The sequence below is a fragment of the Lissotriton helveticus genome, chromosome 10, assembly GCF_964261635.1.
Source record: "Lissotriton helveticus chromosome 10, aLisHel1.1, whole genome shotgun sequence".
NCBI classification, from domain to species: Eukaryota; Metazoa; Chordata; class Amphibia; order Caudata; family Salamandridae; genus Lissotriton; species Lissotriton helveticus.
The window spans coordinates 574784479-574797316 of NC_136071.1; the positions used below are offsets into that span (position 1 = coordinate 574784479).

The 12838-nt window shown below is 53.7% G+C and overlaps 1 protein-coding gene across 4 annotated transcripts in view; it reads right to left on the bottom strand.

Annotated features, from left to right (window-relative positions):
- Positions 1–12838, bottom strand: part of USP7 (ubiquitin specific peptidase 7) — a 1709027-nt gene that overhangs the window by 203580 nt on the left and 1492609 nt on the right. The gene's annotated exons all lie outside the window — the stretch shown is intronic.

Consider the following 12838-nt stretch of genomic DNA (forward strand, 5'->3'; position numbering starts at 1 on the left):
CACGAAACACACTGACCACTGGTGTGGTAAACCAGGGCCCCGAAAAGCAAAAACCGTTCCAAGAAATCTGTCTGCACAGCAGGAAGTATGGGTGGTTCGTTAAGGACTCTGCGTCTAGACAGGCTCTACCAGATAAGGCATTGTACAAGTTACTTACCTTCGGTAACGGTGTATCTGGTAGAGACTATTCTGGCCGCAGATTCCTTAACGTAGAATTATCCCCAGGCATAACACTGGATCTGGAAAATTTTGCCACAGCATCTTTGAACGCCGGGGGACGGCACCACTTGACTCCGCCCTGACATTGCCCGTGTACGTGACATCAGCGAGGTCACATAAGTCCCACCCCGGCGCGCCAACATCATTTTCTTCTGAGAACTTTTCCACACCACAACGCGGAGGCAACACAAACAAAACTGTGAGAGTATGGGAACAGTGTGCGAAAAAATCAGTGAAACAGAAAGGGAAAAAGGCGAATGGTGAGGAACACCACCATTAGGGACAGTGCCAGGCACTGTGACACTGAAATCCATGTAAGGAAAGAGCAGAGCACTGCCCTGAGTAGCAACCCCGCAAGGCAAAGGAGATGTCCTCCCTGGAAGCAGAAGAACATGTGAAGAATGTCATAGCAGATGACGAACTCTGCAACCTCAATGTATAACGGTGAAGGAGCCATAAACTCGGAACAGATGAGCAACGACAAGGTACCCCAAGATAACACCATCAACGAGTGTCATATCCCCTGTAAGGAGCTATGGGGCTGAGGCGCAGCCAGAGACACCAATCCAGAGGGTAAGAAACCCCAATCAATGAAAAAGATATAAGATTACAAGTAGGCCCTGTAGCAGAGTGGGGTCTGCAATCCTATGGTCACCCCAGATTTTTGCTTTTTGCTTCACTGGTTTACAACTTTCCCTGGCTGTGGGCCTGCTAATCAGACCCACAGCCTAGCTGTTCTCTCTCTAAATTGACAACCATGTACTTTAGGTGCATTTACCAATTGGTACTGGGCCACCTTATCAGTCCCTGTAACAGTGTACCTTAGGTATCCAGGGCATAGGTGTACCCAGGGCCTACCAGGGGCTGCAGCATGTATTATGCCACCCCTGGCTGGCCATCCACAACTGGCTGCATGACAGCTGGGGCAAGGTGGTGTAATCACCCTTTGCTGTAGATATAGTGTACCTATATCTAACCCTAAAATGGACACATATATTCCTATCAGTAACTCCTATGGAAGGCCTTCTCAATCCTGAAGGCAGAGTGCTGGGAATTATGTGAGATGGTGCTCTGGCAAGAGCTGAGCCAATTTGCAGCTTGCGGAACCAAGTCCTAATAGCTGTTCCATGATAACGCTATACCATATACTCTTAAGTGCATTATCAACCTCGCGGTTAAATGCTAATTCTGGTATAACATTATCAAAACATGTCGAGTAAGGTGTCATACGATTTGGAATACTACCCCCTCGCCAATTCTGGCGACGGGGGTAGCATTCCACCCTTCTAGGGGGACACAGCATGTATGTAACTGTGAACCCCGGTTAAAGTTAACTCGAGCCTTGGCATCACAAAATGGATGCTGCCACCACAGACACAAGTCTGACCTCCTGCTGCTGGGAGTCCTTCCAGTGAGGGCGGCTTGGACAAAGGGTTTCCTGCCTTGGGAGGTGCTAGCACCACCCCAGGCAGGATTTTGTGTATTGGGTAGGATAGGCCTGAAAGGAATGAGACATGCCCGGGGCACACAAGGTGCCCTGTGCATACACCGGTTCAAACCAGTTGCTGGGGCACTCCAGCCCCAGCTCTGGCGGGAAACCGGACAAAGGATAGGGGGTGTAACCACCCCCCTTCCTGGTCCCACCCAGGGGAGGGACCTAGTCAGTAGTGCAGCCCCCTTCAGCAGGATAAAGGTAGGAGCTGGTCCCATTCCAAGTTAGATTAATCCTGAACTACTCTACAAGAAGAAACTCTGGACTTCGACGTTCTGCTCCACAGAAGACTGAAGAAATCTCCCTTGTGGGAAAGGAGTGTCCACCCTGCAACTGCAGGCACCATCAAGCGTCCAGCAGCTTCCCTTTGTCGGTTTCCTTCCAGGATCCAGACTTCAGAGCCCGACGAGACCCGGATTCCCAGACCTCTCTGACCTCAACCTACATCTGCAGCACAGCTGAGATCCGTGGGTGCGACGAGACACGTGGGACCGGCCATCTTGAAAGAAACTGCACTTCGCTTCCAGCACGACTCCCGAGGTAAACTCGACCAAGTGCTTTGGGGACTGAAGCCCCAGCCCCGAGCAGCCCCTGCACCGAAGATCAGCCCTCCAGCATCCACGAGATCTGCGTGGGGCCCTTCTGCTTGTTTGCTGCTCGACGCGTTGTCTGGTCACTTGCCGGCTGGCTAGTGGCCTCCTAGACGACAAACCTTTGAATCTTCACTGCTGGTCTGGTTGCTCCAGACTGGCCCTTGCTCCCTTCCAAAAGAGGGGCACCCCGGACTCTCCTAGTCCGCACCAGACGCTTTCTCCACTCACCGCGTAGGTTGCCTTTGCCAAGGCCTGTTGACGCCGATTCCGGATCCAAAACCGCAGACAGCGAGAGCCTTCGTGGGACAGCTCGTGCCTCCATCCTGGTCGTCGAAGACACCTCCTGGTCCACGTGGCTGCAGAGTCAAGCGTCCATTCTTCACCTGATCGCGACGACAGCACCTGGTTCCTTCCTGGTTCCACACCGGTCACTGGCTAGTTACTTTGAACACTGTCCCCTCTGCTTTCAGGTCCTCTTCTTCACCGATCCACCCTTGGATCGCACCGGACATCTTCCTCCGGGTCGCCTGCAGCATCTTTTCTTTCAGGCTCCATTGACTTCAACGCGAGAACCCGACACACTTTGGCACCTATGCACCCGAAGCCCGTGGGTGAGGTAATGAGAGCATTTCGGTGCTCAAGGGTAGTTTAACTGTCCTAGTGTCCGGTTCCACAGTCGTTTTAGTCCTACCTAGTCAGGATTGTCCGTACTCACCTTTAACTTGAACTGTACTGTCCATAGACGTTGTTACGCATCTCGCGTGTGAGTTCACACTCTGCACACGCGTTCCGTGGGCCTCCTATTACTTACCTAGGGTTAGTGTAGCGTGGTCCCATCGATCCTACAGCCTCTGAACAGCTCCATTCCTTTTATCGACTTTCACATTCCACTTACTTAGTATATGGTTTGTCGTGCCCCTAGGGCACCATTGTAATTTTGTGCAACTTGTCGTATTTTTCGTAAGAGATTGTCATGTGCTTAGCCCTCTGACCTCATAAAGAGTTCAGAGGTGTTGTTATTAATAAATATACTGTTTATTTTCATAACCTGTGTGGTGTCCTTTCATCTGGTATTCAAGGGGTTATATTGTGGTAAAACAGCTGGCTTCACATGCCAAAAGAGTTTAGCCTAAGACTGCTTTGTCCATGCTACCATTAGGATAGCTAGTCTATAAGGTTGACTTACAACCAATCACCATAAGGGTTGTTTGGACTGATACAAGGTGATCACTAGAACTAGTGAGCATCATATATCAGGCCAACTTCTCACAGGCCCCATACTGGAATAACCAGGGTGTAGGGATGTAGAAGTCCACATAACCCTACTGTCCACGTACGAGAAGGGAAAGAGTGAAACAAATAAACAGAACGAAGCACCATGCCCGGGAGGAAGTGAAAGAGGGCACTCGCAAAAGACAAGCCACCCGGAGGGAGGAGAATGCAGAAGACCAAGCTGAAGATACTCTCAGAACCTGGAGGAAGGGCGGGTCGTGAAGGAATCTGGGGCTAGAATCGTCTCTACCAGATACACCGTTACCGAAGGTAACTTGTATATCTGATAGAGACTACTAGCAGCAGATTTCTTAACGTAGAATAGATACCCAAACCATACCCAGAGGGGGGAGGGTCTCTGAGAGAACCCCACTGTGAGAAGTTGGCCTGATATGCAGTGCTCACTATTCTAGTGATCACTATGTATCAGTCCAGACAACCCTTATTGATGATTGGTTGTAAGTCAACCTGATAGACCAGCTATCCTAGTAGCATGGATACGAGCAGTCTAAGGCTAAGACTCTAGAGGGCGTGTTAAGCCAGCTGTTTTACCATCACATTACCCCTTGAACACCAAGTGAAAGGACACCACACAAGTTGTTATCAAAAATAAAGTGTATTTATTTATAACAGGACTACCCTGGCTCTTTATGAGACAGGGAGCTAAGCAAACAACAAAACTCTTAAAGAATTACTGAAAGTCACACAATTTACACAAATGCCCGAGGGGCACGAAAAACCATATACACAAGAAGTGGAATGCAAATTACTAGAAGGTAAGTAACTATTCTCATAGACTTTAGAATCGCTAGGCCTACAATGCTAAACCTTTAGATTAGAAGCAGGAGGCCTGTGGACGTCGTGTGCAGAGTGGGAACTCTCACGCGTAAGGCGGGAAAAAGTCTATGGAGGCTAGTAAAGACAAAGTTACTGTTCTCGGGCGAACCCGACTAGGTGGGTCAAAAACGGGAGTGGATCCGAACACTTAGGGTGTTGGACTATGCTGGAGCACCGGAGTACTCAGTTTACCTAGCCCAGGGGCTGCGGCTGCATAGGGTTGAAGTTGCGTCGGAAACCCTCGTTGAAGATCCAGGAGCCTGAAGAAAGAAGTTGCTGGCAGGCGGCCAGTGAAGGAGTTCGTGGTGATCCAAGCCTGGATCAGGGAAGAAGAAACCTGTAAGCAGTGGGGACCAAGTTCTGAATCACTAGCCAGTGATTTGAGTGGGCACCAGGATGGCACCGGACGAAGTCACCTCAGCCAGGTGAGTGGGCGCTGCTGGGCTCTGCAGTCTCTCGGACCAGGAGGCGTTGTCGGCGACCAGGATGGAGGTGCGAGCTGTCCCACGAAGGTACTTGCTGTCGACGTCGCTGAACCCAGGATTTGGGCAACAAGTCTTGGCAAATGCAAGGCCCACACGGTGGACCTAAAATGGCGTCTTGAGTGGACCAGGAGGGTCCAGGGTGCTCCTCTTTTGGAGGGGAGCAAGGGCTAGTCTGGAGCAACCAGACCAGCAGTGTTTGTCGTTGTGGAGCGTCGTGAGAGGGCCACTAGCCAACGGGCAAGCGACCTGGACAACGCGGTTAGCAGCAAAGAGCAGAAGGGCCCCACGCAGATCTCGTGGATGCAGGGGGGCTGAACTTCGGTGCTGGAGCTGCTCAGGGTCGGGGCTTCTCTTACCCCAAAGCACTCAGTCGAGGGTCACTCGGTGGTCGTGCTGGACAAGCGTCGTGCAGTTCTGAAGATGGCCGGTCCCTCGAGGTCTCGTCACACCCACGGATCACAGCTGGGCTGATGATGTAGGTTGAGGTCAGAGGTGCCAGGGAAGCCGGTTCTCGTCGTGCTGGAGCAGTCTTGATCCGGAGGAGAGACTGGCAACAAACCGCGATGCTTGGTTGGTGCCTGCTGCTGCAGGGTGACTACTCCTTAGTCACAAGGGAGAAATCTTGAGAAGAAGTCTTGAGTTCCTTTCGTGGAAAGTAGTTTCAGGATTCAAAGATGATCTGATTTGGAAGGGGGCCAGTTCCTACCTTTATCCTGCAAAAAGGGGCTGGCACGCGACTCAGTCCTGCCCTATGGGTGGGACTAGGAGGGGGTGGTTACACCCCTCTCCTTTGGCGGGCTTTCCCCAGATCAGGGGCTGGAGTGCCCCTGGAACTGGTTTAAGCCAGCCTATGCACAGTGAGCACCGGGGTGCCACTTGCAGTCACCTTCCTCTAAAGCCCTGCCTACCTAGGATACACAAAATCCAGTCTGGGACGGTGCTGGCACCGCCCCTGGCAGGAAACCCTTTGTCCTTGCCTCCTGGGCTGGGAGGACTCCCAGCAGCAGGAGGGCAGACTTGTGTCTCGGTGGCAGCATCCATTTTGTGGAGCTAAGGCTCTGTCTGACTTTAACCGGGGTTACAGGTTACATACATGTCGTGTCCCTCTAGAAGGGTGGAATGCTAACCCCGTCGCCAGAATTGGCGAGGGGTTAGTATTCCAATTCGTATGACACCTTACTCGACATGTTTTGATAAAGCGACACCAGAGTTGGCATATAACCGCGAGGATTATAATGCACTTAAGAGTATATGGTATGCGATATCATGGAAACGGCTAAGGGATGGATCCCGAAAGCCGCAGACAGGCTCAGCTCATGCCAGAGCACTATCTCACACGATTCCAAGCACTCTGCCTTCAGGATTGTCAAGGCCTGCCATAGGAGTGACTGATAGGAGATCTGTGTGCCCATTTAGGTTTAGATATAGGAATACTATATCTACAGCAGAGGGTGAGTACACCACTCTGCCCCAGCTGTCAAGCAGCCAGTTGTGTCTGATTTAGTTAGTCAGCCCAGGGGTGGCATAATACATGCTGCAGCCCCTGGGAGACCTCTGGGTGCACCTCAGCCCTGGGTACAGGGACTTGAGAGGCCCAGTGCCAATTCAGTACCTGGGTACAATTTGGAGTAGAGAGAACAGCTAGGCTGTGGGTCTGATTAGCAGGCCCACAGCCAGGGAAAGTCGTAAACCAGTGAAGCAAAAAGCAAAAATCTGGGTGATCATAGGATTGCAGACCCTACTCTCCTACACCCACCAGCTTGGAAGGACAGAGGGTCCCAACAGGGAATGTGTCATGGGGACAGGGAGGACGGCCAAGCCCACACCAAGCAGAAATAAACAAGAGCAAGGAGAAGGGAAGGCCAGGATACCACAAGCCTACCCGAGGGGCAAAGGCCGTCCACCAGAAACCCCGTAGGGACAGACGGCACCCAGAGAGTACCAAAGAAGAAAAGAACCATCCGCATAAGCCTCGGAGAAGGGGTGGAAAGGGAGGCAGAGCCCGCCTCAGGAGAACACACACACAGAAGGGGACAGCTGAACTGGCATCAGCCCTGAGGCAGCAGGCAATGCAGAAACTGCTCCTCAGCCGAGAAGCACATACTCTAGAAGGAAGACAGTCTCGCAAAGCTCCAGCAGAGCAAGGAACAGAAGCACACTGAGGACCACGAAGGTGGACCAGAACGACCATGCGTGCGCAGCAGGTACATACTATGAAGTAGTGTGCCCAGAGCAAGCGCAAGATGGAGACAGAGACAAGGGAATCCCAGAAAAAAGGCCCCAGAGAAGGATCGTCCCAGTGGCACAACCCGACCCACGAAGAAGTGGGACCGGCCAGAAGATTAAGAGGAGAAAATGTAGTACGGTCCTAAAGACGTCAACCAGAACACAGGAGAAAACCAAGAATATCCTAGCCCCCCTGGAACATAAGGTAGAGGACCAGGCCGAAACGTCAGGTAATAAAGTGGAAGCACCATGGCACGATGCTGTAGACAGCATGACAAAGTCGGCCTGGCGATCCAAAGGCTGAAGAGGGAAGGCAAAACGCACAGAATCAGAAATCCCGCAGGAACAAGGAACAAATGCACGACAGGCAAGCCCTGTAGACGAAGGATAGAAACACCAACGGATACTGAGCAGGATTGAACCTGGAGCAGCGCAGGCTGCGCAAAGACGGAAGAAAAAAGACCGCACCAAGCAGTATACAGTGACGCCAGGGAAGGCGAGGAACCCAAGAAGGTATCCACACCCACCCAGATTAGGACAGAGCTATACAATAGTCTACCAGTACCCCACCTAGGGTATGACACGTCCCAAAACAAAACATGGGAACACCTCTTAGGAAAAAAAAACCCACAGCAGAGATCAAAAACATAAAGGACCTGTGGGTAGCACCACAGGTGGCTTACCAATCAGCCAAAGAATACACAGATGGTCCAACCTGAGGATCTATACAACTTCAATAACAGCCAAAAGGCACACCCACTGCAAAAGCTAAAGGGCTCAACTAGCAGCCAACAGTACAGAGGGGCCAACTTAAGGTCCCTGAAGGCATACCAAGCCACACAGCGCACACTGACAGTCAGTGAGAGCGAGTCAGTCAGTGAGAGCGAGTCAGTCAGTGAGAGCGAGTCAGTCAGTGAGAGCGAGTCAGTCAGTGAGAGCGAGTCAGTCAGTGAGAGCGAGTCAGTCAGTGAGAGCGAGTCAGTCAGTGAGAGCGAGTCAGTCAGTGAGAGCGAGTCAGTCAGTGAGAGCGAGTCAGTCAGTGAGAGCGAGTCAGTCAGTGAGAGCGTCTGCGAGCCAGTGAGAGCGTCTGCGAGCCAGTGAGAGCGTCTGCGAGCCAGTGAGAGCGTCTGCGAGCCAGTGAGAGCGTCTGCGAGCCAGTGAGAGCGTCTGCGAGCCAGTGAGAGCGTCTGCGAGCCAGTGAGAGCGTCTGCGAGCCAGTGAGAGCGTCTGCGAGCCAGTGAGAGCGTCTGCGAGCCAGTGAGAGCGTCTGCGAGCCAGTGAGAGCGTCTGCGAGCCAGTGAGAGCGTCTGCGAGCCAGTGAGAGCGTCTGCGAGCCAGTGAGAGCGTCTGCGAGAGGGAGCGTCCGCGTGAGGGAGTGTCCGCGTGAGGGAGTGTCCGCGTGAGGGAGTGTCCGCGCGAGGGAGTGTCCGCGCGAGGGAGTGTCCGCGCGAGGGAGTGTCCGCGCGAGGGAGTGTCCGCGCGAGGGAGTGTCCGCGCGAGGGAGTGTCCGCGCGAGGGAGTGTCCGCGCGAGGGAGTGTCCGCGCGAGGGAGTGTCCGCGCGAGGGAGTGTCCGCGCGAGGGAGTGTCCGCGCGAGGGAGTGTCCGCGCGAGGGAGTGTCCGCGCGAGGGAGTGTCCGCGCGAGGGAGTGTCCGTGAGGGAGTGTCCGCGCGAGGGAGTGTCCGTGAGGGAGTGTCTGTGAGGGAGTGTCTGTGAGGGAGTGTCTGTGAGGGAGTGTCTGTGAGGGAGTGTCTGTGAGGGAGTGTCTGTGAGGGAGTGTCTGTGAGGGAGTGTCTGTGAGGGAGTGTCTGTGAGGGAGTGTCCGTTAATTATGCAGCAGAATATCCTTGTTGCAACAACACCAACTCGAGACCTAAAGCACAAGTTACTTGCCTTCGGTAACTATATATCTGTAAGAAACAGTAGTTAGTGTTAGATTCCTTACCTTAGAATATCCCAAGGCGTCAGACTGGATCCAGAAAGTTTTGTGTAGCAGTACCCCTGCACGTCGGTAGGCGTCGTCTGCGTCAGTCGTCTGCGCAGGGATGACGTCGCCGGTGTACTTAGACGCCACCCTCGCGCGCTGTCCGTTCTTATACACAGCTTTTCCGCTCCAGGAACGCAGAGCCATGACAAAAACAGACACTGGTGCAATGAAACTAGGGCCCTCAAAGGGAGAACCTTAACCCTAGATATCAGATTGCAGAACGGGGAGGATGGGTGGGGCGGTAAGGAATCTATCACTAACTACTGTTTCTTACAGATATATCATTACCGAAGGTAAGTAACTTGTGCATCTGAATGAAACAGGCTAGTGTTAGATTCCTTACCTTAGAATTGATACCACAGCAATACCAACCCCGGTGGTGGGTCTGGGAACCAATGATCACACCAGAAAGTCCTGGAGAACGGAACGGCCGAAAAAGCCATCTCTCCTGGACTTGGCTGTCCAGGCAGTAGTTTCTAGCGAACATGTGCAGCAAGGCCCACGTAGCTGCCTGACTGATGTCCTGCAAGGGGACTCCCCGACCCAGGGCAGTAGTAGCCACCGTGGCCCGAGTGGAATGGGCCCTCAGCCCAACAGGAGGCTCCTTTTTAGCCAAAGAGTAGCATTCCTTGATGCACAAGTTACTACTTGTGTAACGATATATCTGTAAGAGACATTAGTTAGTATTAGATTCCTTACCTTAGAATATTCCCAGGCGTCAGACTGGATCCGGAAACTTTTGCGTAGCAGTACCCTTGCGCGTCGGTAGGCGTCGTCTGCGGCTCCGCGTCAGTCGTCGGCGTCGTGATGACGTCGTCGGAGTACTTAGACGCCGCCTCCGCGTGCTGACGTCTGTTCTTAGACCCAGCTTTTCCGCGCCAGAAACGCAGAACCATGTCAAAAAACCAACACTGGTGCCATTGAAACTAGGGCCCTGAAAGGGGTAAACCCTAACCCTAGATATCGGTTCGCAGAACGGGGAGGATGGGTGCGTCGGTAAGGAATCTAATACTAACTAATGTCTCTTACAGATATATCGTTACACAAGTAGTAACTTGTGCATCTGAAAGACACGTTAGTATTAGATTCCTTACCTTAGAATAGATACCCCAGCAATACCAACCCCGGTGGTGGGTCTGCGAACCAATAATCACACCAGAAAGTCCTGGAGGACAGAACGGCCAAAGAAGCCATCCCTCCGGACTTGGCTGTCCAGGCAGTAGTGTCTTGCAAACGTGTGCAGCAATGCCCACGTAGCTGCCTGACAGATGTCTTGTAAGGGCACTCCCCGGCCCAGGGCAGTTGTAGTCGCCGTGGCACGGGTAGAGTGAGCCCGCAATCCAACAGGGGGCTCCTTTTTAGCCAAGGAGTAGCATGCCTGGATACACAAGATGGATCCACCGGGAGATGGTCCTCTTGTGCACCGCTTTCCCCTTCTTCGCGCCCACGTAACCAACAAAGAGTTGGTCATCCACCCGGAACTGGCGTGTGCGATCCAAGTAAAATGAGAGCGCACGTTTTGGGTCCAGACGGTGGAGCCGCTCTTCCTCTTTAGAGGGATGCGGTGGCGGGAAGAAGGTTGGCAAGGTGATAGACTGGCCGATGTGGAAGGCCGTGACAACCGTGGGCAGGAAAGATGGCTTAGTACGCAACACCACTTGGTCCGGATGGACAGAAAGGAAAGGTGGAGTAAAGGAAAGGTGGAGTACAAGAAAGGGCCTGGAGCTCACTCACTCTCCTGGCAGAGGTGATGGCAACCAGGAAAGCAGTCTTCAGAGTTAGAAGGCGTAGAGGACAGTTGTGAAGTGGCTCAAAGGGAGCGCACATCAGAAATGTAAGAACCAGGTTCAAGTCCCACTGAGGCATCACAAACGGAACAGGAGGAAACGTGTGTGTGATGCCCTTAAGAAATCTGTTTACAATAGGGGACTTGAACAAAGAAGGTTGATCAGGCAGCCTCAGAAAGGCCGAAAGGGCAGAAAGGTAGCCCTTGATAGTGCCCAGAGCAGAGCCCTGCTGGGCAAGAGAAAGAAGGAAGAGAAGAACCTCAGAAAGAGGGGCAGCAAGAGGATCCACAGCCTTTGCTGTGCACCATGCCACAAATCTGTTCCACCTGCAGGCGTATACCGACTTTGTGGAGGGACGCCTGGCTGCCAGAATGACGTTACAGACTTCAGGAGGCAAGTCAAATGGCCTAAACTGTCGCCGCTCAATCTCCCAGCATGGAGGTGGAGACTGGACAGGTTCGGGTGGAGGACCGTCCCCTGCTGCTGCGACAGAAGGTCCTCCTGAAGAGGCAGACGAACCGGGGGATCGACTGACATACTGAGTAGCTCTGGATACCAGTACCCTCGTGCCCAGTCCGGAGCCACAAGGATGACTTGGGCCCGGTCGCGCTTGATCTTCTTCAGCACTCTGGGCAGAAGTGGTATAGGCGGAAAGGCGTACAGTAGACCGCAGCTCCACTCGCGTCGAAAAGCGTCGCCGAGCGAGTGCCGCCTTGGAAATGCCAAAGCGCAGAACTGATGACATTGCGCGTTCTCTTCGGTGGCGAATAGATCTAACCAAGGCTCTCCTCATCGCTGAAAGAGGCCTTGCGCCACGTCCGAGTTCAGACGCCATTCGTGATCCATCATGCACCGACGGCTGAGCTCGTCCGCCCTGGCGTTCAGAGAACCCGCCAGGTGTTGAGCCACCAGGGTCACGCCCCGGCGTTCCAGCCATTGCCAAAGGCGAAGAGCCTCCTGGCAAAGGGTCCACGACCCCACCCCGCCTTGTTTGTTGCAATACCACATGGCGGTGGTGTTGTCCGTGAACACCTGCACTACACTCCCCCGGACAGAGGGGAGGAATGCCTTCAGTGCCAGACAAATCGCCCTGAGCTCCAACAGATTGATGTGGAGCCGGGCCTCCGCCGGAGACCAGAGGCCTCTGATCTCCGCCTCTCCCATGTGGCCTCCCCAGCCCTGGAGGGACGCGTCCGTCACAACTACGTGCTCCGGTTGGGGAAGGGAGAGGGATCTGCCGCTGACCCAATCGCGGTCCGTGAGCCACCACTGCAGCTGTCTCGCAGTGCCCTCCGAGATCAGGACGTGGTCGGAGAGGTTGCCCTGATGCTGGGCCCACTGAAACTTCAGGTCCCACTGCAGAGCCCGCATCCACCACCTGACGTGATGCACCAGTAGGATGCAGGAGGCTATCAGCCCCAGAAGCCGCAGCGTCAACCTGACCGAGACCCGGGATAACGGCTGAAAGAGGGGAATCAGAGCCTGAATATCCCGGACCCGCTGTTCGGGCGGATAAACCCGAAACCGCGCCGATTCTAGAACTGCTCCGATGAAGAGGAGCTTCTGAGAGGGGCACAGGTGTGACTTCGGCACATTGATGGAGAACCCCAGCTGGTGCAGGAGGTCTGCCGTAGTCTGGAGGTGGCTGACGACTGTCTGGGGTGAGCCCGCCTTCAACAACCAGTCGTCGAGGTAGGGGAAGACTGAAACCCCCAACCTGCGCAGATGAGCTGCGACCACCGCCATCACCTTTGTGAACACCCGTGGGGCGCTGGTAAGGCCGAAGGGGAGCACGGTAAACTGAAAGTGCTCGTGGCCAACCATGAACCGCAGGTAGCGCCGGTGGGCAGGCAGGACGGGGATATGAAAGTAAGCGTCCTGCAAGTCCAACGCTACCATCCAGTCTCCTGGGTCCAGGGCAGCTAAGACCTGAGCCAGTGT